This window comes from Nycticebus coucang, chromosome 2 (assembly GCF_027406575.1).
Source record: "Nycticebus coucang isolate mNycCou1 chromosome 2, mNycCou1.pri, whole genome shotgun sequence".
NCBI classification, from domain to species: domain Eukaryota; kingdom Metazoa; phylum Chordata; class Mammalia; order Primates; family Lorisidae; genus Nycticebus; species Nycticebus coucang.
Genome location: NC_069781.1, coordinates 92,494,215 through 92,518,762, shown reverse-complemented (window position 1 = coordinate 92,518,762; position 24,548 = coordinate 92,494,215).

The following is a 24,548-nucleotide window of genomic DNA, read 5'->3' as shown; positions in this document are numbered from 1 at the left end:
GTTCACATCAAAACACATGGTCTGCAGAGAAAGGAAAGAGCACCTGCACTATCTGTTGGCTCAAGTTTGAACTGCATGAGGAACCAGGCCAGTCTCCACCAGAGCAGGCGAACAAACACAACAAAAATACACGACCGATGTCTTTCCACACCAGAGTGAAACAGGAAAATCACCACATAGGATCAAAAGGATTAAAACCTTCACGGAGTTGTTTTTGTTTTTTTTTCTAATTTAATAATCCATCCCTGAGATTTTTCCATGTCAGATCCTAAACAAACCAATCTCAACCGCTTAAATATTTACGTATTATATTTAATACTTTTAATGGAAATATAATCTTGTAACCATTTTTTCTACTGATAAAACATGTCAATCTCAATTTAAATATTATGCCATTATAAACATAAAGGTAAACATATAAAATCATATGTGCATTTTAATTTATAAATTTATTGACGATAGCCAGCGTGACTTCAGGTACCCTGTCAAAACCCAGTGATGAATGTGCCCTTTCATGCTTTCCTCCACACTGGATTATCAGAGTGTTAATTAGTTGACAGCGAGAAATGTCTTCACGTTTTAATTTGTATCTTTATATGTAATGTTGACTATTTTCATGTGCTTGTGAATGGGAACTTTTTACCTATATATCATTGAGAGTACTTATTTCTTCTATTTTAAGAGTATTTTTGAGGGAAGGATCTTTTCATTATTGATTTTGAAGAATTATTACATATCAGAAATTTACACTTTGTTTTACAGTTTACAAAGTCTGTTTCAATTTGTTGTTTGCCATTTTCTTTTTATTTCTTTATTATTTTATTTTTTATTGTTTAAGGAATGATTAAATTTTATTTACAATTATTTTAGAATTTTACTTCAATAAAAATAGATTGATTTGAGCTTTTTTTTTTTTTTTTTTTTTTTTTGTGGATTTTTTTTGGCTGGGGCTGGGTTTGAATCTGCCACCTCCGGCATATGGGACTGGCGCCCTACTCCTTGAACCAAAGGCACTGCCCATGATTTCAGCTTTTAAAAAAATTATTATGTATTTTTTATACAGAGCTTGGAAACTTTCCAAATTATGTATCAGAGGTTGTTAAAACAGCATTAGAATAATCTTTTCCTCCACACTGCAAAAGAGTTACTGATGTGGGCTTCATGCTATTGTAGATGATGCTTCTTTGTATTATTTTAAATTCTTTCCTAGTAGTTATGCTAGTTAGCTTTTGCTATATCCTCTGTGGCCCAATTTATTAACTTCCATTTTCCTAGAAAACCTATTTATTTAGATTTTTAATTTAATTTTTATGAATTTGAACAAATAAATTTCTTTTGATTAATTTCCTTTTATTTATGTTATTTCTCCATTGGTACTTTACATTTGCACATTTGTCCTTTAGTGTATTTATACTTACATCTCCACAAATTGTTTCTGCATTTTACCTTTTTCTCTTTAACTTCTTCTCTCCACCCCCAACCACCACCACCACCCCCTTTTTTTTTTTTTTTTTTTTTTTTTTTTTTGAGACAAGGTGTCTCTCTGCTGGCTGGAAAGCAGTGGCCTCATCATACCTCGCTGCAACCTCAAACTCCTGAGCTCAAGTGATCTTCTTGTCTCAGCCTCTTGAGTAACTAGGACCACAGGTGTGAGCCGTCATACTTGGCTACTTTTTGTACTTTTTGTAGAGATGAAGTCTTGCCATGTTTCCCACACTGGTCTTGAACCATGGTCTCGTGATAGTCCTGCCTCAGCCTCCCAAAGTCCTAAGATTACAAGCATGAGCCACTGTGCCTGGCTTAACTTCTTACATTTATTTATTAGTTCTCCTTTCTTCTAACTTCTGTTGCAATAGTTTGTTTCTATCTTGATAAAATTGGCATATTTCCAGTTTTAAGTTGTATTGGTGGTTCACTCTTGTCTTCTTTATTTGGATTAATTTAGTTGGATTCTTTCTTGTGCAGCTATGCTTATAACTTTTCTTCTAAGCACTGCTTTAATCATATCTCATAGTTATGACATGTTTTCATTGCTTCTAATTTTTAGACACTCTGCAATTTGGAGTTTTAGGCTGTCCTCTTTGACGCAATAGTGAATTACAAAATTATGGAATGTCAAGATGGTTTGCTCTCTTTCTATTTTATGCTTAGTTTTTCTTTTAATTTTTAAAATTTTATCTCTAGTTTTATTGGTCTACAAAACTTTTGAAATTCAGTAAGATTAGTTTTATGACTGACTAAATCTAAATTTTCTCTCTCTCTCTTTTTTTCTTGAACTTTGTGTCATGAGCGCTAGAAAAGAAGTTTTAGACTCCACTTTTTAAGTACAGATTTGTATGTACAACTTCATACCAAAACCTTGATTTTCTAATGAAGATGAGAAAGCTAGTGCAATTAATAGGCCCCCATCTCACACACATTATGAACCTCCCAGTTGTTTTTAGACATGTTGTGTTTCCTGACATTTTACATTTTCTAGCATTGTATTTACTTTTGTAATTATGGCTAGTATTTAACCTTGATTTATTCCTACCGGGACTTTATTACTTCTGAACTCTTTATTTTAATTTATTGTCTAGATTCTGTAAATAAGAATGTTTTTCATGAGGGCGGCGCCTGTGGCTCAGTGAGCAGGGCGCCAGCCCCATATACCGAGGGTGGCGGGTTCGGACCCGGCCCCGGCCAAACTGCAACAACAAAAAAAAATGGCGGGGCGTTGTGGCGGGTGCCTGTGGTCCCGGCTACTCCGGAGGCTGAGGCAGGAGAATTGCCTAAGCCCAGGAGTTGGGGGTTGCTGTGAGCTGTGTGACGCCACGGCACTCTACCGAGGGCAATAAAGTGAAACTCTGTCTCTACAAAAAAAAAAAAAGAATGTTTTTCATGAAAAATTCATAATATATTCCCTAATTTTTGGTATGTCTCTTGCCTTTGTACTTAAAGAATAATTTGGTTCAGTTTAAAACTCTTCTTTATTTGCAAAATCATATAGCCATTTTTTAAGCAAACTCTTTGATTATAGTCATAGAGAAGTTTGAGACCACCTAATTTCTTACATTCTGTCCCACCCCAATTTGGGAACTTTATTTATTTTTCTTCAATGTCCAGAAGAGTTATCGTTGTCCTGGAAGTATGATAACTTTGACAAGATTTAGCTCCATGTTAATTACTCTGCACCATGTTTTTCTGGCACATAGTGTTTATTTCTGTTATATGTTAGCATACTCATTTTTTCCTTTAGTAATTTAGCTGTACTTTGTACTTTATTTAAATGACTTTCTTTCATTCACCTTCATCACTATGTTTTAAATTTATTTTACTTGATATTCTGAATTATACTTTTTATGCCCTTGACTTTAATTTATTATGAGTTCTAATAGTGAGAAGCCTATTATGAGTTCTAATAGTGAGAAGAACTGTTAGGGTACTGTTGGGGTCTCACATACTTGTTTAATACTGCTACTGAACACCCTCTATTTTCATTAGATTGGGTGGATATTGCAAATGGCATGGTATCTACAGGAGCCTTTCCACCACGCCCTCCACATACATCTTGCTCACAGCCTTTGTTGAGAGTCGGAGCAGAGGTGGGTGGGGGGAGTCACTTGGACTAGTAAGTCAAGTTTTCAGTGGGTTGGTCACAACTAGGAATGGGGGAAGACAGGCTAAATTTGCCTAAGATGGATCTTATGATGTCTATTACCCTACATGACTTAAAGAACAATCATTAGACTTTCCTTTGTAATAGCATCATAGAATTTTTTTTTTAAAATGAAAGTTAGGAAATGCATGGGAAATTAAAACAAACTACAAGAAAGCTGACAATAAGCAATAAATGCTCAGAGAGTTACTCACTGTAGCTATTTTATGCAGACCAGACAGAGAATGCATATTTAGCATGCTAGGATGAGTGTAAGTGAAGAGCTAAGGTAGGAGGCTTGAGTCTCAATGCAATGCCATTCTAATTAGGAGTGTTGACCTTAAACATTGTATTCCACAGTAACAGGTGTCCTCAAACTTTTTAAACAGGGGGCCAATTCACTGTCCCTCAGACCGTTGGAGGGCCGGACTATAATTTAAAAAAAAAAAAAAAAAACTATGAACAAATTCCTATGCACACTGCACATATCTTATTTTGAAGTAAAAAAACAAAATGGGAATATAATCACACCGCCTCATGTGGCCCATGGGCTGCAGTTTGAGGACCCCTGAATAGAACATCAATAAGTCAATGATTTTTACAAAGTTCTGATTTTGAAAGAGTCAAACATTTATTAACTTCTCTGATCTTTTGAGCACACAATTATGTAACTTTTTAAATACTATTTTATACACAGAAATAAAATTCTCTTAATGAAAAACCAGCAATGACTGAATGACATACTTTTGTAAAAAATAAAGTAATAAAGGAACATCAAGGATAGTTTTCTAATATCTATTTGTTTCTAGTAATATAAAGTTTGTCTGGGGGCTAAAATTGTGCACTCATTTTATAAGATAAGGTAAGTAAAAAGTGCTTTTGCATCTCTCATACCATGTATAAATGCCACCATAGAAGTTCCTGTTTCCCAACTTCCTTTAACTCTTCCAATCTGTTCTCATTTTCCTTATTCTTTTCAAATTTTAAACAAACAGTATTAGTCTAATTTTCCTTTCTAGGAAGTAAGATTGAGATGTCCATGAGCTGAGTCTAACAGGATACTTGGCTGGACTTTAGGCCAGGGTGTGCCAAATCTAGCATTTCTTGAGACCCCACACATGGTTTTCTTGAAAACATTTACTTCTGAAAAATTCTGTATAAAATCTCCGGTGAATGAAGCAAAAGAAAATTGGTAATCTTGCAATTCGGTCGTCCAAAATGTGTAGCATTCCCCGAAAAACTAAAATCAAAGTTTTCCTTTTCTCCCCATGCTACGATGGAGCAGCCAGGATAAGAAAGGCAGGGTTAATAGGAAGTCAGGAACCCTCTGGAGAACAGCAGGCAGGGCAGGCGCATGAAAGGAAGGCTGCCCTGCCATATGTGGTCATCTGGCAATCCCATGAATCAGTCACACAAAGACAAGCACCTTTGATCTACTTGAAAGGCTAGAGATGTGAAATACAAACCTGAGTGACCTTTTCACTTTCAGCTTGAGCAGTTCCCCCTTGTTCCTGGGATACTTTTTTTTTCTCTAAAATTCCATACAAGTTCAGATAAATCCATGTGATTTTGTGATTTGCCTATCTCTGTTCTTGTCCCTTCAGCAGCCATCAGAGTGTATGTTTTTATTTTTGCCAAGATGGTTCTACAAACTCTGATGTCAAAAAGAGCACCTGAAAACTATACAGAATGTCTTTTAACTGGAGGAAAAGAGAAGAGAGAGATGGAGACATTGAAAGCTGGGATTTACTGCATGAAAATGGATATTTTCCGTACATGTGATGTCAGATATTTGCATGAAAGCATTTATTTTATAAATTAAACTAGTTCCATCATCTTTCAAAACTTTGCCTTTATATATATATAATATTCCATATATATAATAGATATAATAAATATATAATCTCCTTTATCTTAATCTTTATTTCTTAAATGAAAGTTGAGAAATACACAATATAGTTAAAAAGCTTAGTAACTCAGTAAAGATGTTGGAGATGTTGAGGTATGCACTATTTAGATTTAGAATTCATGTTTTAATCATATTGCATTAATTAAGAACTTACTTTGGATGGTATGCATAGTTATTTCAAGAGCTACTGCTTATCAGTGATTTATATATTTCTGTGTATTGGACTGCTGTGTTATAATAAAGCCTCTTCGAGTTTATGCCATATTATAGAATATTATCTATATTAACCCTGGGAGTTCACTTTTGCTGAAATTTTAAGAACTCTTTAGCAAGAGGATAAACACAAAACAGCTCATGTAAGAAAATCGACACATTATAAAAATAAAATAATCATTTTAAACAAATTATAATAGGTACTTGATAACCACAGAGTGTGTTGGGCAACTTCAGGACTTATCCTCTTCCAACATCTTAGTTTCCATTAAAATAAATGCACGGGTTAACTTAAATTTTATTTTTTAATATGGCATCATCTGGGAAGAAATAAAGTTACTTTTAAAAATTACTGTGACTCACATTTTTGCATAAACATTAGGACTAACATACCAAAAATGTTTCCAAATTATTGCCTTTCAGCATTTTTTCCCTTTACAACAGAAAGCCTAGTTTTTATTCAATGGTTAGCTGAATGATAACATTAACTTCCTGACAATTTGATGTGCCTCTGTATATGTGTTAGGCATATATGAGTGTGTAGTCACAGCTATGCATATATGAAATAATTCAAATTAGGCTTTTACTCTTTCTATATTATCAAAATATCTCTTGTTAATATCGTTAATGGATTCCATGTTGCTAAATCCAATGGCCTCTCTAGACCAACCAACAGCTCCTGGCAAAAGCCATCGTTCTCTTTCTGAAATGTTTGCTTCACCTGGCCTCTGGGGGGCACCATCATCTTGTTGGCTTCCTCTAACACCTGACTAGTCTTTCTTAGTCTCTTTTTCTCTTCTTCTCTCATCTCCCTCACCAATGAATGAACCAAGGGTAAGTCTTAGACCCTTTCCCTCTTCTTTATTGATACATTTGCTTGGAAATGTTATCAAATTAAATCAGTTTAAATAATATTTACAATCTTAGATTATTCCATAGATCCCCAGCTCAAACCTCTCTGGAAAATTGCATGTATACTTGTGTACCCCAAATTTCATTTTGGAGTTAAAATAGGCATTTAAGACTACATTTCCCAAACAAGTATCCTGTTTCCACCCTCAAACCTCGTCCTGCCATACTTTCAATTTTAGTAGATAAATCCTATTCTTTTAAATCTTTAGGCCAGAAATCTAGGTGTGATTCCTATGCTTCTTTCTCTCTCTCTCTCTCTCTCTCTCTCTCACACACACACACACACACACAGCCCCCTCATATTCAAACTATCAGCAAATTCTGATGTTTCTACTTAAATATATCTAGTGTCTAGCCATTTCTCACCCTCTCTGCCCAGCACCTTTGTCTAAAGCACAATCGTCTCTCAGTTGGATCACTGCAATATCCTCCTCATTGTTCTGCCGGCTCCTGCCCTTGCTCCCCTTCAGCTGATCCTCAACACAGCAGCCAGAGCAATCCCCCTGAAGTCTCCTCCTGAGCTCATCGTTCCTCAATAAATCTCTCCACAGCTTCATAGCAAAAACAAAGGCCTCTGAACCCTCACACAGACATAAACTTCACCACTTCTCTAACCTAACTTTTCATTTCTCTCTCCATTAGTGATTCTTTTTTTTATCATCCAACACCTCAAAAGCTCCAGACACCTTTGCGTTTTCTGTTTGCTCTGCTGGAAAGCTCAAATGCTCTTCCCCCAGTGTGCTCACGACCTGCTTCCGCCCTTTCTTTAGGTTTTGGCTTACACACAACTTGAGCAGTGAGATCCTGCCTGACTTCTCTTTTTTCTTTTTAAATAGCAAATCTCCCACTCCCAACACTCTGAATCTGCTTTACTATGCTGTATACATGTATGTACACGTACACACACACACACGCCCTCAATAGATACACACAGTCATGTGTACCTATATACACACCAATGTAATACACAAATATATGTTGTGTCTATGTATTATACATTTATATATAAATAAAGAAATGTATGTTGATTTATTTACTATATATCTAATTGGACTATTCTGTTAGTAGGATGTTTTTCTGAGTGGTCCCCTGGTGAAAACCCGTTTCCCATTTATATGGGCATATAATAGGTACTCATTAGAATATGTTGCATAAATTGAAAAACCAAAGAACATTCTTAGACGTGGCTTTACCATTAGCAAATTATTTTAAAGCACCAAGGGAAATATAATTAAAGGAGTAGGTGTGGGTTCTAAGGTAGGGATTCTCTCCCTGGCATAAAGGAGCAAGGTCATGCATGTGCCTGGCTGTAGTGAAGAGCTCACTATGGCTCCTGGGTGCTCTTTGCTCTTGTGGTATTAGTCGCCCCTTTTCTTGAGCTGAATGTGTGACATACGAATTTGTGATTAGGCTGGCTTCTTCATTCTTGGGTGACCAACCGCATTTATGTTGGAAACTTCACTCACTTCCCAAGAAGATCTGGATCCTGTAACCATCTGCAAGGCCAGTCCATAAAAGGAACATTCTGCTGACTCTTCATCTACTTTCTCTTTCTTGTCCTTTACTTCCTCATGCACTACTCCTTTCAGGCCAGCACTGTGTGAACCATATTTCTTTCTCAACTCCTTTGATTCTAAATTAAAACAAAAATGTTCCAAATTTATTTATCTGCATTTTTTTACATTACTCTTTTCCTGTATCAGTTTATACTAGACAATTTATTGAATTTCTTCCAAGCTGAAGCATTCATTTAGAATCCATAATTTTAGAACTTTTATTTGGTTGACATGATATAAAAAAAAATAAACTACATGGTAGACTCAATTCTTACTCTACCAGCCTTAAAGGCTCTGTTTACAATTGAGCAAATAATTTAGAAAGCATCTTTCCTCCAAATCTTGGTACCAATTTTAAAGTCAATTAAAGACCAAATTTGCCTCTTTTAAAACCTCAGTTTTTTAAAACAACTAATTAAAAAATTCTGAAAAACAGAATAAAACAAATACAAGCCAGAGGTTACATATTTTTCTTTTTTTACTAAACCAGAAGAGATATTTTCTATGTTTCTTATTACTGAAACTTTATCTACATGTTATTATGGGAAGTTTGAGCAATCATCAGAAATAAAGCACTGTATATGGAATCTTCATAATTGCATTAAGATGGCCCCTTCATGATTAATATCAGCATATGATTGCCATCTAGTCAGCCCATTTCCAAGATCTTGCTTCTCAATTTGTTGAAAAGGTGGCGCTGTCCTGATGGGGCACAGCAGAATTTAGGGGGAGGAAGGAGAGAGTCACGCAGAATTGAAAAAGAGTACTCAATATATTATTAATTCTATGGCCTTTAATATCTGAGATGTTGTTATATAACATGTGCTGTATTTTGTTTTACTCATTTTCTGACTCTAATAAAAGGAAAGCACGTGTGGTTTCCATTGCCAGTTTGCTCTATGTCATACACAACCCAGGGAAGACATTCTTGAGACAATTAAAATCAATACTCACATTATTGTATTGTGAACAAAACAGAAAAATAAAAAGTTTTGTATCCTTCAAGTTCATATTAAAATTTCCCTTTGATTTTAATTAGTTATCTTGTGGCATATGATATTAAACTAACTGTGAAATTTCAAAGAAAATTTAAAAGCATTTGGTATTTACATTTATTGAAGGAAACACAAACATAGACAATTACTCTGCATGACTAATTGTGTGACATACTTTTTGTGCATAAGTGAAAATCATGCAAGAGAAAGGTTTGAGAAAAGTGTAGGGAAATTGTAACAGAAGGAAAATGACAGATGGAGAGAAAAGCCATCAAAGCAAAAAAAAGATTTAGTTAGCAGCTACTATGTGTTGGAGACCATTTCGGCTTTAGCCAAATCTGTGATTACCAGTAGAGAGCTTACGGGATGAAAAGCAAAGGATGAAAATCACTTTGAGCTGTAGATTTAGAATTGTAGGCCACATCTGAGCATCAGTTGAGTTCCTCCTTCCCACAGACTAGATCCTTTGGTTGTCTAAAAAAATTGACCTCATTTCTAATAAATCACTACAGGTAAGGCCTCTTGGCCTGGAGTGCTTAAAAACCATCAAAACCATAAATATCAAATAGGTAGTTCTAAAGGGTCACTCCACAGAATTGGGCAGATGAGAAGTAAAGATTTTTTTTTTTTGATCTCTGACTACATGAACCATTGTTGAGAAGGGTGAATATAGAGTAGAGAGATTGGTGGGCTTCAGGCAACTAAATATGGCAGTCAACTCAGATCTGGCCCCAGAGTGCTAAATTTGTTACAATTGCTGAATGGACACCAATTTATCATTATCACCCCAAGTTCATAGTTTGCATCAGACTTTACTGTTGGTGCTGCCATTTTACTGGCAAATGTGTGCTGGGTTGTATCCACATGATCTTATATAGAATAGCTTTGCTGCCCTAAAAATCCTCTGCTGGGCTCTACTTAATTCATTCCTCCCTGTCTCTAAGTCCCCAAGCTCCTGGTAATCACTTGTTTGAACTCTTCCATAGTTTTTCTTTTTCCAGAAAGTCATGTAATTAGACTCATACAGGGTGTATGTAGCCTTCTCAGGCTGTACCCTTTTCCTTCATTTAGTAATGCACATTTAAGGCTCTTCTCCATCTTTTTGTGGCTTCATTTATTTTTAGCACTGAATAGTATCTCATTGCCTGGATGCACCAGTTTCTCTCCTCATCAAATGAAGGGCATTTGGGGTGCTTTCAAGCTTTAGCAGTTATGAAGAAAGCTGCTATAAACATTGTGTGCAGGTTTATGTGTGAACATAGTTTCCAGCTCATTTTGGCAAATACCAAGCGCTCGATTGCAGGATCAAATCTAAGAGTATGTGCAGGTTTCATTGAAACTGTCAACCTGTCTTCTGAGCTGGCTATGCCATTTTACAGTTCCTGGTGCCCCATTGTTCATGATGTTTTATGTTTCATCTTATTAGCACCTATTATTGAACACTTTACAGACAGGAAATGGTGTTAATCATGGGAATGATTAGGCTCTATGTTTAGCAAAATAATTCACATGACTTAGAAGAAACATTTATAGCAATAGCATTGTAGCTGACAAGAAAAACAGGTGGTATTAACAACAGTAAAAAGCAAATTAAACATTCTTGAGCTTTTCTTGATATAGTTACCAAAGAAGATGCTGATAGGAAAAACACATGTTTTAGAGAGGTACAGCCCCTGTGGAAACAAATTAAAGCAAATTAAACATTCTTGAGCTTTTCTTGATATAGTTACCAAAGAAGATGCTGATGGGAAAAACACATGTATGAGAGAGGTACAGCCCCTGTGGAAACAAAAATCTAAAGATGCTCAAGTCCTTTATATGAGATGTATTTTCTTGTAACACATACATTCTCTCATATACTCTAAGTCATACCTAGATTGCTTGTAACATCTAATGCAAGGTAAGTGGTACGTGAATGCTTGTTTTTATAATTTGTATTAATTTTTATTGCTGTCATTTTATTTTAGAAAAACTTTTTCCAGTATTTTTCATCTGCAGTTGGTTGAATCCTTAGACATGAAATGTGCAAAAGCAGAGGACTGGCTGCATGCTTGTACCTCGTCAAAATACACAGTAGCATTCACAAGAGAAAGCTATAGACAAAGACTCGTAATACTTGGTTAACTTTTCTTTTGATGACTTTTGAATGTCCCTCTCTTCCATGTAAGGGTAAAGATGCTAAAGTATTTCAAATTTCCTCATCTACGGCACTGTATCAAAGACCAGTTATCAGTCCATTATTTTCTTTTCTTTTCTTTTCTTTTACTTAGCTTGTTTTGGTAGTGGTATATTTAAGACTAAAGTTGACTCACTGGTCGTCATTTTCATCCTCTGGTAGTTAAGAAAGGAAAACATATTTTATAGAGATCTCACTCTCAAAATATACACCAAGGAATGGCCTAAACTGTCTAATCAACACAGGATAATTTTAGGGGTGCAGAATACTGTAACAAAAATTCTTTTAAGTTCTTCAACTTTTGACCTACCTTGGACTAAATGAAAAACTGGAGCTATTCATTTTCTAATGAAGTATAGTGTATTAAGGAATATTAAATACTACCTACATATACTCCAAATATTCAATTTATTGAATAAAGTATTTTGGTTGTTAATTCTGATGAAAATAGTTGGTGTTTTAATGAGGATTTTTTTTTTTTCACATCCAGCATATGTCTTTATATCTTCCCTGTAGGGAACTAATAAGCAGTAGAAAACTTCTATGGCTTAGAGGAAATAGTTAATACATCAATCAAGGTTCAATTAGTTTCTGTTATAATTTTTTGAAAAGGAATTTAAATTCAGGTAAATGATGAGTGAGCCAGGGAGCCATGTAGGGGACAGTGAAAAAATCCAGAGATTAACCTCCTTGTTGGAGGGGTAAGGAGAAGAGGTAAGATAACTAAGACCTGCCTAGGGTTCCAGGATTCCAGAAATAATATGGGATCATAGCAGGTTTTGCAATGTGAGAGAGAGAATATGAAGGACACAGCTGTACCCAGAGGCTGCTAAAGACAAAGGAGATGAGGAAGAGAGAAGGGCTCCTTCCTCGCTCCTGCTCTTCAGCCCTCCCTCGGGGTCACCCACTGGTTGAATCTAATCTTAGGGCCCAGAACGCACAGCCTGCAGGAACCAACATGGCTATGAGACAGAGAGCAAGGGTGAAGAGAGTCCATGGTCTCTGGTAACTACTACTTGAAAATGCTACCGATTTCATCCTTGTTCTATACACATTGGCATTGTATAACATTAATTGGCCTGATTTTCTTCCCTTCCTTCAACCCCATATTCATAAAAAAAGTGATTCTGATGCAGAAAAAACTGTCCTTGTGGGAACATTTACTTCAGAGTTTATATTATGACATTTTTTTTTTTTACTTAAAATTCATGAAGCTTATTTCTGTCTCTTTTCTATATTTAGTTAATTGTGGGATTTTGCAGGCTTTTTAGCATTTTGATAATATTAAAAAAGAGCTTTAAAATGATAAAAAAATGTTGTCTAAATATGTATTACATAATAATTCGATTACCAAAGTAATACAAGGTGTTTTCAGTAATTTATTCTGTAAATTTAAAAATGTCACTAAATTGGAAGCATAATGTATGTTTCTATGCTACTTATATGCCGATATCCTTTAAGCAGTAGCTTGACTCCAGACTCCTGCTTTGCATCGCTTTTTCATAGATGTGAGCAGAGACCTAAAGTTTCCTGCCTCCATCTGTTCAGTGGGTATTATCATTTGATACACAGAAAGAAGGTTTAAAAATTTTAACAAGTTGGTCTTTCCAGACTTTAAATGTTTGATCTTTAAATTTAGCTTTTATTCCAACAAACTGCTCTTTCATGATTATAACACATTTTTTTGGCACCATTGTGTATTAGCATTATGTAACACATGGTGCCCCTCTAAATTTTCCTAAGTCATTTCACTGGTTAATATAATGCAATATTTCTTACACTGGGTCTAGAGCTGTGTCCTTGAGTATCCTTGAATTACTGATATAGTATATACAAGTATATTACCTTATATTTTGACCATAAGAGGTAGCTTTGTGACCTCAAATAACCTTGAGATTTATTTTATGACTTCTAAAGAATCTTTCAAATTGGGATATATATGCACATATTTCAGGCTGTCTTAGTCAGTAAATGGATGTGTTGGGGTCCCCCTGAAGTAGCTGGGAAACAAAAACAATTGATATATTTTTAGCCCAAAACAACGTCTTAGCTCAGTGATATCAGAATAGGATAACATTGTGTTATACAAGCCAAAATTTAATGAAAATGCATCAGAAGTTGAAAAACATTAAATAATATTAATATAAAGGGCATAGTTGACATCATCGCTAGAAAAAGGGGAAGTCCTAAAACCAAATTTAATGCGCCCTAGCATTGTAAAATGTGAAGTTTATGATGACTAATAGAACTTTTCCATCCTGTTGGCATGTGGTATGTACACGTATAACTTATGAATAATCACCAGTAAGAGAAAAAAAACTTTTCTTGCTTTAATCACCTGCTGTATTAGTCTACTCATGCTGCAAAAAAAATACATACATATGTGTACACGCACAAAAATACATATACATACATACACACACAGAATGCCAAAAAGTATATACACATTTTAAGCAAGCAAAAAAATTATTAAATTTGTAAAACTTTGACTTGGTGCCCGTAGTTCAGTGGTTAGAGTGCTGGCCACATACACCGAAACTGGCAGCTTCGAATTGGGACAGGGCCTGCTAAACAACAATGACAACTGCAACAAAAAAATAGCCAGGCACCGGGGAGGGCCTGTAGTCCCAACTACTTGTACTGAAGTAGAACTCTTGCTTGAGCCCAAGAGTTTGAGATTGCTAAGCTGTGCTGCCACGGCACTCTACAAAGGGTGACATAGTGAGACTCTGTCTCAAACAAAAAAAAAATTATAAAACTCAAGTTACATTTGACTTCTGCAATTACAAGAGGTATTCAATATGACTTGCATTTATCTTTAGTTTTGGGTATATAAGGAGTATTATAATTTTAATACAGTTCTTTCCTTTCTTAAAATGTGAGTACATGTTTTGGTACCCTCTATGTGTGTATATGTGGACATGTATGTAGACTGGATGGCTTACGTATCAGAAATCTGTGTGTCACAATTCTAGAGGCTAGGAAGTCCAACATAAAGATAATGGCAAGGCCAGCCTGAGCAACAGCGAGACCCTGTCTCTACTTAAAAAAAAAAAAATAGAAAGATAATCCTGGTCTTGTGGCAGGCTCCTATAGTCCCAGTTACTTGGGAGGCTGAGGAAAGAGAATCACTTGAGCCCAAGTGTTTGAGGTTGCCATGAGCTATGGCATCACAACTCTCTACCCAGGGTGGCAGAGTGAGACTCTGTCTCAAAAAACGATATTGGCAAGGTAGGTTTCATTCTGAGGCCTCTTCTCCTGACTCATAGGTGAGCACCATTTTGCTGTGTCCTCACATGATCTGTTTGTGAGTGTGGCATGGAGAGAGAGAGTTCTTTGGCGATTCTTCTTATAGGGGCACTAAATTCATCATGAGGCCCTTACCCCTTATGTCCTAACATAACGTTAATTATCTCTCAAAGACTCCTTCTCCAAGTATCATCATATTCAAAGTTAGAGCATCAACATAGGAATTTTGGAGGGATACAAACATGCAGTCTAAAATACTTATATTAGTTATGATTTAAAATGAATCCCTACCCTCAGTCCAGATGACAAGATAGTCTCAGCTCAACTTTGAACTTTGATTGTGATGTATGAGGAGTTTAGATCAGTGAGGGATATAACAGGACAAGCCCACAGGTTCAGTATAGAGGACAGGATTTTATGAAGTGTCCAATATAACACAGGCCATCTAGCTGAGTCATCAATGTAAGTAGAATGGGCTGAGACAGAACATCCAGGCCATTATAAGGGAAGAGTTCTTGGAGTAAAAGTATCCAGAAGGAGGGGGCGGTGCCTGTGGCTCAAAGGAGTAAGTAGGGCACCGGCCCCATATACCGGAGGTGGTAGGTTCAACCCCAGCCCCAGCCAAAAAAATACTGTGAAAAAAAAAAAAAATGTATCCAGAAGGAAGATGGTAAAGGGAACAAGAAAGTTTCCCAAAAGCCTGAAGAATAAAACCATGGTCATTTTTATGTTAATGAAGAGGAAGTTATTAAAGGGATTATTCTACTTAGTCTACTTATGACTTGCTGATTTGACTGTACTGCACAGTTAACGTGAAACTAGCAGATAAATAACTACATGATCACATGAGAGAAAAACTCATTTAAATTCAAATGCATGGAAAGAGGGAGGGGGTTGGGTAAGTTCCCACACTATGGGTACAAGCTATATGGCATACATCCTGGGTGAAGCACACAACTACAACTTGGACTTTAACCTTAGAAAAGCAAGTTTACATACCCTCATATTAATCTAAACAGTGGTTCCCAACCTTCCTAATGCCGCAATGTATTTTCATTATTACAAAGGGGTCATGACCCACAGTTTGAGAACCGCTGATCTCAAAAAAAAAAAAAAAAGAACATAAAAAATCTTTTATGACCCTACCAAAATTTTTTATAATATGCAAGGAAATTCTATATTTTATTTTAAATAAATATATTAAATAAATTGACCTTGAATTTTTTATATAACATCTTACTTATTTGGTTAATGTCTTAGGTACATAACTAACAGAGACCCTGCTGTGGGGGGCTCTCCTTGTTATTACTACTTCTTTTCCAGGATGAAATCTTCTATCAAAGTGTTAATTTCCAAGAAACATCCCCCAAATCCCAGTGTCTTTGAACACAACAAAGGCTCCTTTCTTTCATTCAATTATAGTCCAATTTTGCCTAGTTCAGAGAGATGACTATGCTCTACTCTGTTATTCAGAGATTCTACATTGATGTAGTCTAAAATGGCTATCTTCTAAGGCTTCAATCTTTGCTAGATTTTCTACATCTGATAAAAGAAAGAGGAGAATTATGCGGAATGTCAAGTACTGTTAGGTCTGTACATTATTTCCAGTAATTTTTCACTGGCTGGAACTCAGTCCTCTAGCCCCATGAACTGCAATGGTAACTAGGAAATGAAGTCTAAATATATATCCAGGTGACAGAGTTATCAAGGAATGGTGAACACATGTCTTGTCCTTGCTATAACTCTTTATCTCATGATCTCTTTCTGTAGCCTCCTCTCCACCAATGAAAAAGTTATGGAAAAGAAGACCTACAACAAAAGAGATCCTAAAATATGGTTATAAGTCTTAATGAACATCTTACAATTCTTTAAAAATTGGTTAACTGAAATCAGGGCAGTGTAATTTTTGTGTGCACAAAGTCAATTTCATATCATTTGGGGCTTATCTGTGAACACTTACTGTGTGTTCCAGAAACAATTAGCCTGTGTTTAATATGACTTGAGATAACTGTAGCAAATACATTTAAAGTCCTTTAATACTTAGCATTAGAATATGTGTTGGTATCTGAGAGTTCTGATGAAAATTCTTTATCATTGTTTATTTATCATAAGCAACATTTAATTTTCTCATAAATCTGTATCTCAATGGACAAAAGGATTTATGCACTTGTTTCAAGGAAGAACTCATAGAAAGCTACTAACTTTGAATAACAATCATAGAAAATCATTCAAACAAATTCTTCAAGTTAAAAGTAAACTATAACCACAGCTAGTATATAATGCCTCTTACTTTGCATTAGAGGAAAAAAACAGCATCTTTAATTATTTAGTTAAATCTGGAAGTATACTCTCCAAGACAGTAACCACCAACCATGTGTGGCTATTTAAATTTAAATTAATTAAAATTAAATAAAATTTAAAATGTGGTCATCTGGACATAGGTCAAGTTTGCAATAACCTTATATAGTTTGTGGCTACTATGTTGGATAAGCAGACAGAGAATTTCCATTAATATTGCTCTTGGGTAACAGTACTATAGAAATACAGTTTGCCAACCCATAGCCTTATGAGATGAGAGCAAGACACAAAGAACTTTGATCAAGATGTCCGTTATCTATTTTTGTTGTCTGTCTTTCTTTCTTTCTTTCTTTCTTTCTTTCTTTCTTTCTTTCTTTCTTTCTTTCTTTCTTTCTTTCTTTCTTTCTTTCTTTCTTTCTTTCTTTCTTCTCTCTCTCTCTCTCTCTCTCTCTCTCTCTTCTTTCTCCTTCCTTCCTTCCTTCCTACCTTCCTTCCTTCCTACCTTCCTTCCTTCCTTCTTTCTTTCTTTCTTTCTTTTTCTCCTTCCTTCCTCCTTCCTTCCTTCTCTTTTTTTTAATTTTTTTTTGCAGTCCATATCTGTTTAGTACATTACAAAATATCAAGATTAAACACTGAGGTGTTTACTTTGAAGATTGAAGAAAAGTGGCTGACTCATTGGGGACCTTTATTTATTGCTTTGGACCAGCGTACAGACTGTTAAAGCTATTCAAAAGAAAGCCATTCTGTTTAGTGTGAATGATCATAATAAATTAAATACATTGTAATTTAATCTGTAATACTTAAATAGAAAAATATACCTATACACTCTTTTCATATGAAAACCAATCAAATAGGCCACTAAAGTTTCTCTTCTCTCTCTTTCTCATTCTCTCTCTCCCCTTTCTCCTTTCCATCTCCTCTCCCACATCCTTCTATTTTTTCTTGTTCCTGGAACATTCCGTTTTTTTTTTTTTTTTTAACAAGCTAACAAGTTTGATGTGGCTCTGTGTCTTATTCCCTTCCAGGCTTGCAGCTGTTTTGGCAACAGAAGAAAAAATCCCCATAACAAATCAAATAAAAGCCCTTTCTGTGAAGAGGAATTGAAAACAGCAGGCCTCAAAGAGGACTGCACATGAGATGCCTTGTTCTGGCTTTCAACACAACTCAAATCAGAAACACATTACCATAATCTGAAACAGCCCACTGCTAACACAAGACAGATGGTGGGTAATAACCCATGCATCATTAATAAATAAATTCCAGCATTAAAGGCTTTACAAAGTATGACAACATTATCTGGGCACAATTACTGCCCCTCTCCCACCCTCAACATCATTTCAGTGTGTTATGGGCTATGCTAGGTTTATTTTTATTTTTTTTCCCTCCAACTCTATGGATCTGAAGGAAGTTTAAATATGACACAAGTTTTAACCAGATGAAACCTATCTCAGTGTACAAGACAGGTCTGAAACTCCATAAGGGAAAAATAAAATAGCTGCCAAAGTTTAATAGCTCACATGTTCTGCTGTTGGATCAGCCCACAGAAATTTATTGCACTGCCCTCCATGGGCTGGCCTCACCCTTTCTGGTACGCCTCTGTGCCTGTATCGCACTACACACTCCAAGCAAGAATCTTGGCATCAGATTCGCCACAAAGCTGAAAGATATATGTGTAATTTCTCAGCTTTCTTTTTGCAAACGATACCATCTGTCTCTTTTTCCCCCAGCTCCGCCCACCAAGGGGAGAAGAAAAAACAACCTTTGATTAGATTGAAAAAAGTGAGAGAGAAGCAGGGTGGAGGGTGGTGGAAGAGAATTTTAACTTCATAAATGTTGGAAACTTAAAAACAAAAAGTCTTTAATCAGATACCCAAAGACACTGATTACCTTCCTTTGTTCGTTCAATAGGATAATGCTGTCCTAACAAGGTGTGAGAAGTATGGGAGTGTGGGAATGTGGCAGAGGACTGCAGACCTCTGTGGGTGATGTTCCCCGGGATTCCCTAGGGTACGCAGCCTTCCTACAAAGCCCAGGCCACTTTCCATGCATACCATCTTAAGCCAAAAGTCAAACATGGTCCCGGCCATAAATTTTGACGAAATATAGGTTTTAGGAGAGCAAATATCAAGTTAGATTTGCCTTATATGAATTACATATTCCTTCTCCAAAATGGCCAATATAAGAATTTTTGTCAAACATATCTGTATGATGTTTTTAATTGAAAACTGTTTTGCAATAACTCTCTTGACAGGTAAAGAGCTAAGGACAGAGAAAATAATACATTGTAAATTGGCTAATCCCAGATTACTAGACGGGCCAGTAAAAGGATCTCCATGGCATTATCCTTTGACTCAAGCAGCCAGTCACATAAATGTGATTTATAGTCTCAGAGCACGGAGTTGCTTGTCCAGATCCAGGGTGTTTGGCGCGAGGGAGGGGAAGAAAGGAGTCCTTCGTTGGAACAGCTGTCCCTTTCCTTTCTCTTACACTGCCATGAAGACTAATCTGCATGACTTTTCCTGAGTAGCATCTAAATCCTCTGTCTCCATGCCCTCCTCTTTCCCAAACTTAAATCAATATTGCTATTTGTACGTGTGTATCTACTTTCTCTTAATTGACTGCATGTTTATCTTATTTCCTCCATTAAATAGAGAGATTCCTTGGGAAAAAAGCCATGTCTACTCTATGCCCTAAACCCCCTTAGCACCCACCCGGTACAGAACACTGCATTCAGGCTAAATGAAATCACAACTCAGAGAGAGACGCCAGAGCCCCTGGCAGTGCAGGCTCAGATGGAGTCTATGAGTTCCAGGTGAGTCTGTTCCAAGGCGGCTTTGCTTTGAGCTCGCTCCAGCTTTCTCTGGGAACAGCTGCTGAGGGATGGTCAGAAGGAGGTGAGTGACGCTTTAATTGGTTCCTATCGTATATAGTTTCCTCCATGATCTGAACATGATGGGGGGACTCGCAGATTGAATTGGTAGAGAATGGAGAGAAAAAAAAAAAACCTTCATATTGATCAAGAGACTTTCTAAGAAAGGCACATTCTGTCAAAGTCAGGATTATTTCCAAAAAAATCTTGGAGTGTTTCCAACTCTGTAATTTTTGATAGCACATTTGATAGTCTCCCTCTTCTGTCTTGTAATTCCTGAGCAGGTCAGTTTGCTAAGCTATTATTTTGTCGTCATTGTCATAAGTATCATCTTCCAGGTCAAATCATTAAACTTCTATTTGCTCATTTTAAAGTACAGACTACAGTTTGAGTTGGTTAACCACATTCGACCTCTGTTTTTCTGAGTTTTAAGGCCCCAAAGCAAAGCCCATGTATACAAACATTAAAATTGTGAGGATACAATGTACAGCTGCATTGATGGTATAGTTTGCATTATTGTTTTTACTTTTACATGTGACAAACAGCAAAATATATCTTGAAACATATGGAGAAAGAATTACATATTTTTAGCTGTTAAAAAATCCTGTTATTTTAGGAAATTAAAGTTATTCATTAATTAATGAATATTTTTGCATAGTAGAAATTGTATCTGGGGTTTCTGGTAGAGCAATAAACAGACCTTGAAGGGATTGAGTAGAAGAAATCAATCAGAACAATGGGCTGCTGGACAAAGAAGGTGGTTTTGGTTGGATGAGTCAGGTGAGGAAGCAAAGGGCAGGCAGGAATTCTTGTGCAAGTAGGTAGTGGATTCAGGGATAAAGAATGGTCTTCCACTGACCTGAACTAGTTGAATGAAGAAACTACAGACTCAGAACAGTATATCCCTAGAGATGGGCAGGGTTAGGGTTTTTTGTCTCATTAAGAAATTTTCAGCCCTGTGTTAGTATTAATAGCTATTCTTTTTCTTCTTTTTTCTGTATGTCTGCTGTCAGAGCATACAGTTCAGTTTAACCAATATTTGTGAAGTTTCTAGTGACTTTTTTTTTTAAACCTCTAAAATAGTGAAAGATTCTATATCCCACAGGTTATTGGAAGATTGGAAGAAATAGTACCTGTAAGGATCTTAAAATGGGGCTCAATGTTAATTTGGCTCAATAAATTTTGTGCCATTTTAACTGTTATTCTTACTAAAAGTGAATCCCTGGGTCAGGCACTCTAGGCACAACATAACTCATTTCCTTTGCCATCTGCAGACTTATCATCTAGGGGGTAAGTTCAGTGTAGAAAACTTTTTTTTTTATATATAATAAGTGATACCTGTGTTCACTCGTGCAGAGATATTTATTGAGCACCTATTCTGTACTATGCACTCATAGTACTAAACACTGAATATACCCTGATGAGAAAAAGAAACAAAGTTTCTGCCCTCATTGACCGGTTCAACTTACTAGGAGTGGGGGAACAGAGAGAGCAATAAAAATTCACAGAAATAAAAGCCAACTTATAATTGCATGTATATATGAGTGCCACAAAAAAGATGTTTCAGAAAGTTAAGATTCTTCAGTTGTTTCTAAGTGTGCAGAGCAGTCAAGTGAGACAAGGACTTGTAGATGTTCCTTGCATGGGTGATTTGTTCATAATTACAGATCATCATTTAGAGTTAACTCTAAGGAGTGTTGACTGTGAAAGCCAGATTGAAGTGGGCTGGAGAAGAAAAGGAGATAAAGAAGAGTATACACTGATTCTACTTGCTATATGCTTTTAAAAGATAAGATAGAGATATGCCAAGGAAACCTAGAGGAGGAGGATTTAACCCAGCCTGTGAATGCAGGAACAGTCTGCTGGAGTAGCTGACATCTTGCTCTGAATCTTAATGAATGAGTTATGCATGTAAAAAAAAAAAAAAAAATGAGAGCAGTACTATATACCCTGTTTCCCCGAAAATAAGACAGTGTCTTATTTTAAGGTGTGCTCCCAAAGATGCGCTAGGTCTTATTTTCAGGGGACGTCTTATCTTTCCTGTAAGTAGGGCTTATTTTCGGAGGATGTCTTATTTTCGGGAAAACAGGGTATAAACAGAAGGAATAGCACTCCTGCCCATCTCTAGAGATAGACACTGCTGAAGTCAGAGACGTGTGAAATAGCAATATATATGCAGGCTGGTCCATAAATATTGGCTCAAAAGACTTGAAAGAACTTCAGAACTGGGGCGATGTGTGCTGCATTCTAGAAATCATGTGGGGGCCAATGTCTCTCCTTAATGATGGATGGACATTAAGCTCCAAAAGATAGAGAAACAAGGAGCCATACTTGGGCACTTGTGGCAAGGAATGCTGATGTGAAAAAGCAGGGGGAAACTTCATTTGGGCCGTACATGCAGCAGACCCTCTTGATTTGGGCTTAGTTTGAGCTTAGCAGAGCTTGTTCATGGATCACTGGTCAACTCTGGGTCAACTCTGGGCTGCCTGGCTTCCTATGGCTTCCCTTGGAATGACTCAGCTTTTCTTTTCCTTTGCATTTGTGCAGGCGGCTTGGGCTTGTTTTCACGAGGGTGGCAGAGTTCTAAGAGAGTGAATAGAGACATGAAGTCCTGTTGAGTCTAAAGGGGAACTGCCTTGCCATGACTTCTACTTCTTCCTATTGGGCCAAGTATGTCACATGTCCAGGCTAGATTTAGGGGTGAAAAAATAGAATCTTCCCTTTGATACAATTTGATTTATAACAGTATTTCAAAAGGTGTGGATACAGGAGAGGTGGAGAATTGGAACCATGTCTGTGATCAGTTTAATCACGAGTAATTAATGCTTTTTGAACATAATGATCCTTTGATCCTTTCAAAATCTCTCCTCAAAAGAAAGTTGAAACTTAAAATGCTTCATATTGAGCTATTTTGCTTGTCAGAATATATTTGTCAGAAAATATTTGTCATCTTGCTGGCTAGATAGATAGATGTTTTTGGAGATTAACAGCCCTACCACCAGCTCTCACCAGTCTTCCAAGTGTAGATATAAAGTGGCATAGTTTTAGCATTCTTGCCCCTTTCTAACTAGTTACTTATATGCTTGCCTATTTATCTAGTTCTGCCAGCCACCCTGGAAAGGACAAGGCTAATTTTATGGTTCAGATAGAGTTTGGGCCACATATCAAGTTAGCATGATGAGGTGTCTCAAAGAATGGAAATCTAGGTCCTTCTTGCTTTGTGTTATTTCTAAGTCTATATAATAAATAGAGCTAATAGATTGAGCTCATGAGTTCTCTCTCTTTGAAAAATCTGATTTAATGACATTACCCATAATTTATACCAGATTTTTCTCTAAAATATGAACCTTCTCTCAGGATTCAGATTTCAGGAGTTGAAAGTATGGTGGTCTACAAGGAAGAGAATGAGGTCTCAAACTCAAAACTCTTTCTGTAAACTGACTTTTACCAAGCAGGACTGCACATGTGGTTTGAAGTTCTGGTCCAGATACAGAGACTAGTGGTGCTTTAATGCTTGTTCTGGTAATGATTTGGGGCATGACTCTCTTGGGATCCTTGTAAAGGTACCAGGACCTCACTATAATTTAGAACAGTCTCTATAATACAGTCTCCTTGAGTTTAAGCTTCTCAGAAATGGCAGAAATAGAGTTGTCAAATGAAAGCAGCAAGAAAGGTCAGAGAGAGAGAGAAACAAAATGGAAGACAGTATTCTGATTAGAAAACTTTCCCATCCATGTGATGACCAGAGTCAGAATTATTGGCCAGAATTATTCAACTTTGCATTCTGTATGGTTTAGTGTTTTCTTGCATTTCCTTTGAAGATTCCTGAGCTTGAAAACATGAGGACAAAAATCTGTTTCTGTGAACTTCTATTCCAGCCAAAAACTCTTGGGCTTGCATTGCCCCTATTTGATGATAGCTCCAGGGACTGACACCTGGCATCACTCTCCATATCGAGACATCCCTGTAATGTGGCTTGGGGAGTCAGAATGTTCTAGCCAAAACTCTACAAATTTCTAGTATTGGTCATTTCGGAATACCTAGTGTAGCCATTACATGAGTTATTTCTTAAGTGAAACTTTACATCCAATTTTTATTCACAGTAGGAAAATAGAAAAAATAGACAGAAACATTTCAAAATGGTAGGTTACAAAGAGAATGATGTTAAAAATTACTAGCAGTTAGGAGGAAATTGGTGACATCATCTGTTTGCTTTGTCCTTCATATTTTCAGCTACCTTGCTGTCATGTAAATTTGGAATAGTCAGGTTCATTCCCCAGACTAGCTAATCATATACAAATGTATTGATCTGAGACATTTAGAGGTCAAAGCAGATAAGGGTTAGATAAGAAGCAGTTAAGGGGAGGAGGAAAAGACAGACTTTAGCAAACCACCTTATGAAATGTGATGTGAAAAATGTATTATTTAGTTATACACAGTCTAGAAAAGTGAGACTGGATAAAGGAAAAAATATTATGGATGCAAAATAGAATTCAATTCAGCAAATGTTCCTTGTGGGGAGAAGGTTCAAGGAAACCCAATAGTTATACCTGATTCCTGTTCTACATAATCTTTCCTTGACAGATTTAGCAGGAACGGGATAAGGGTTGATAGGAATTTTAATTCCCACTGCTATTTTGGAAACTAATCAAAGGGAAAAAGGCCAAAACTATTCTTTCAAGACTTTTAAGAAAAAAATAAAAGAGAGACTTGGCTAAACTGAGTCCTCCAGGC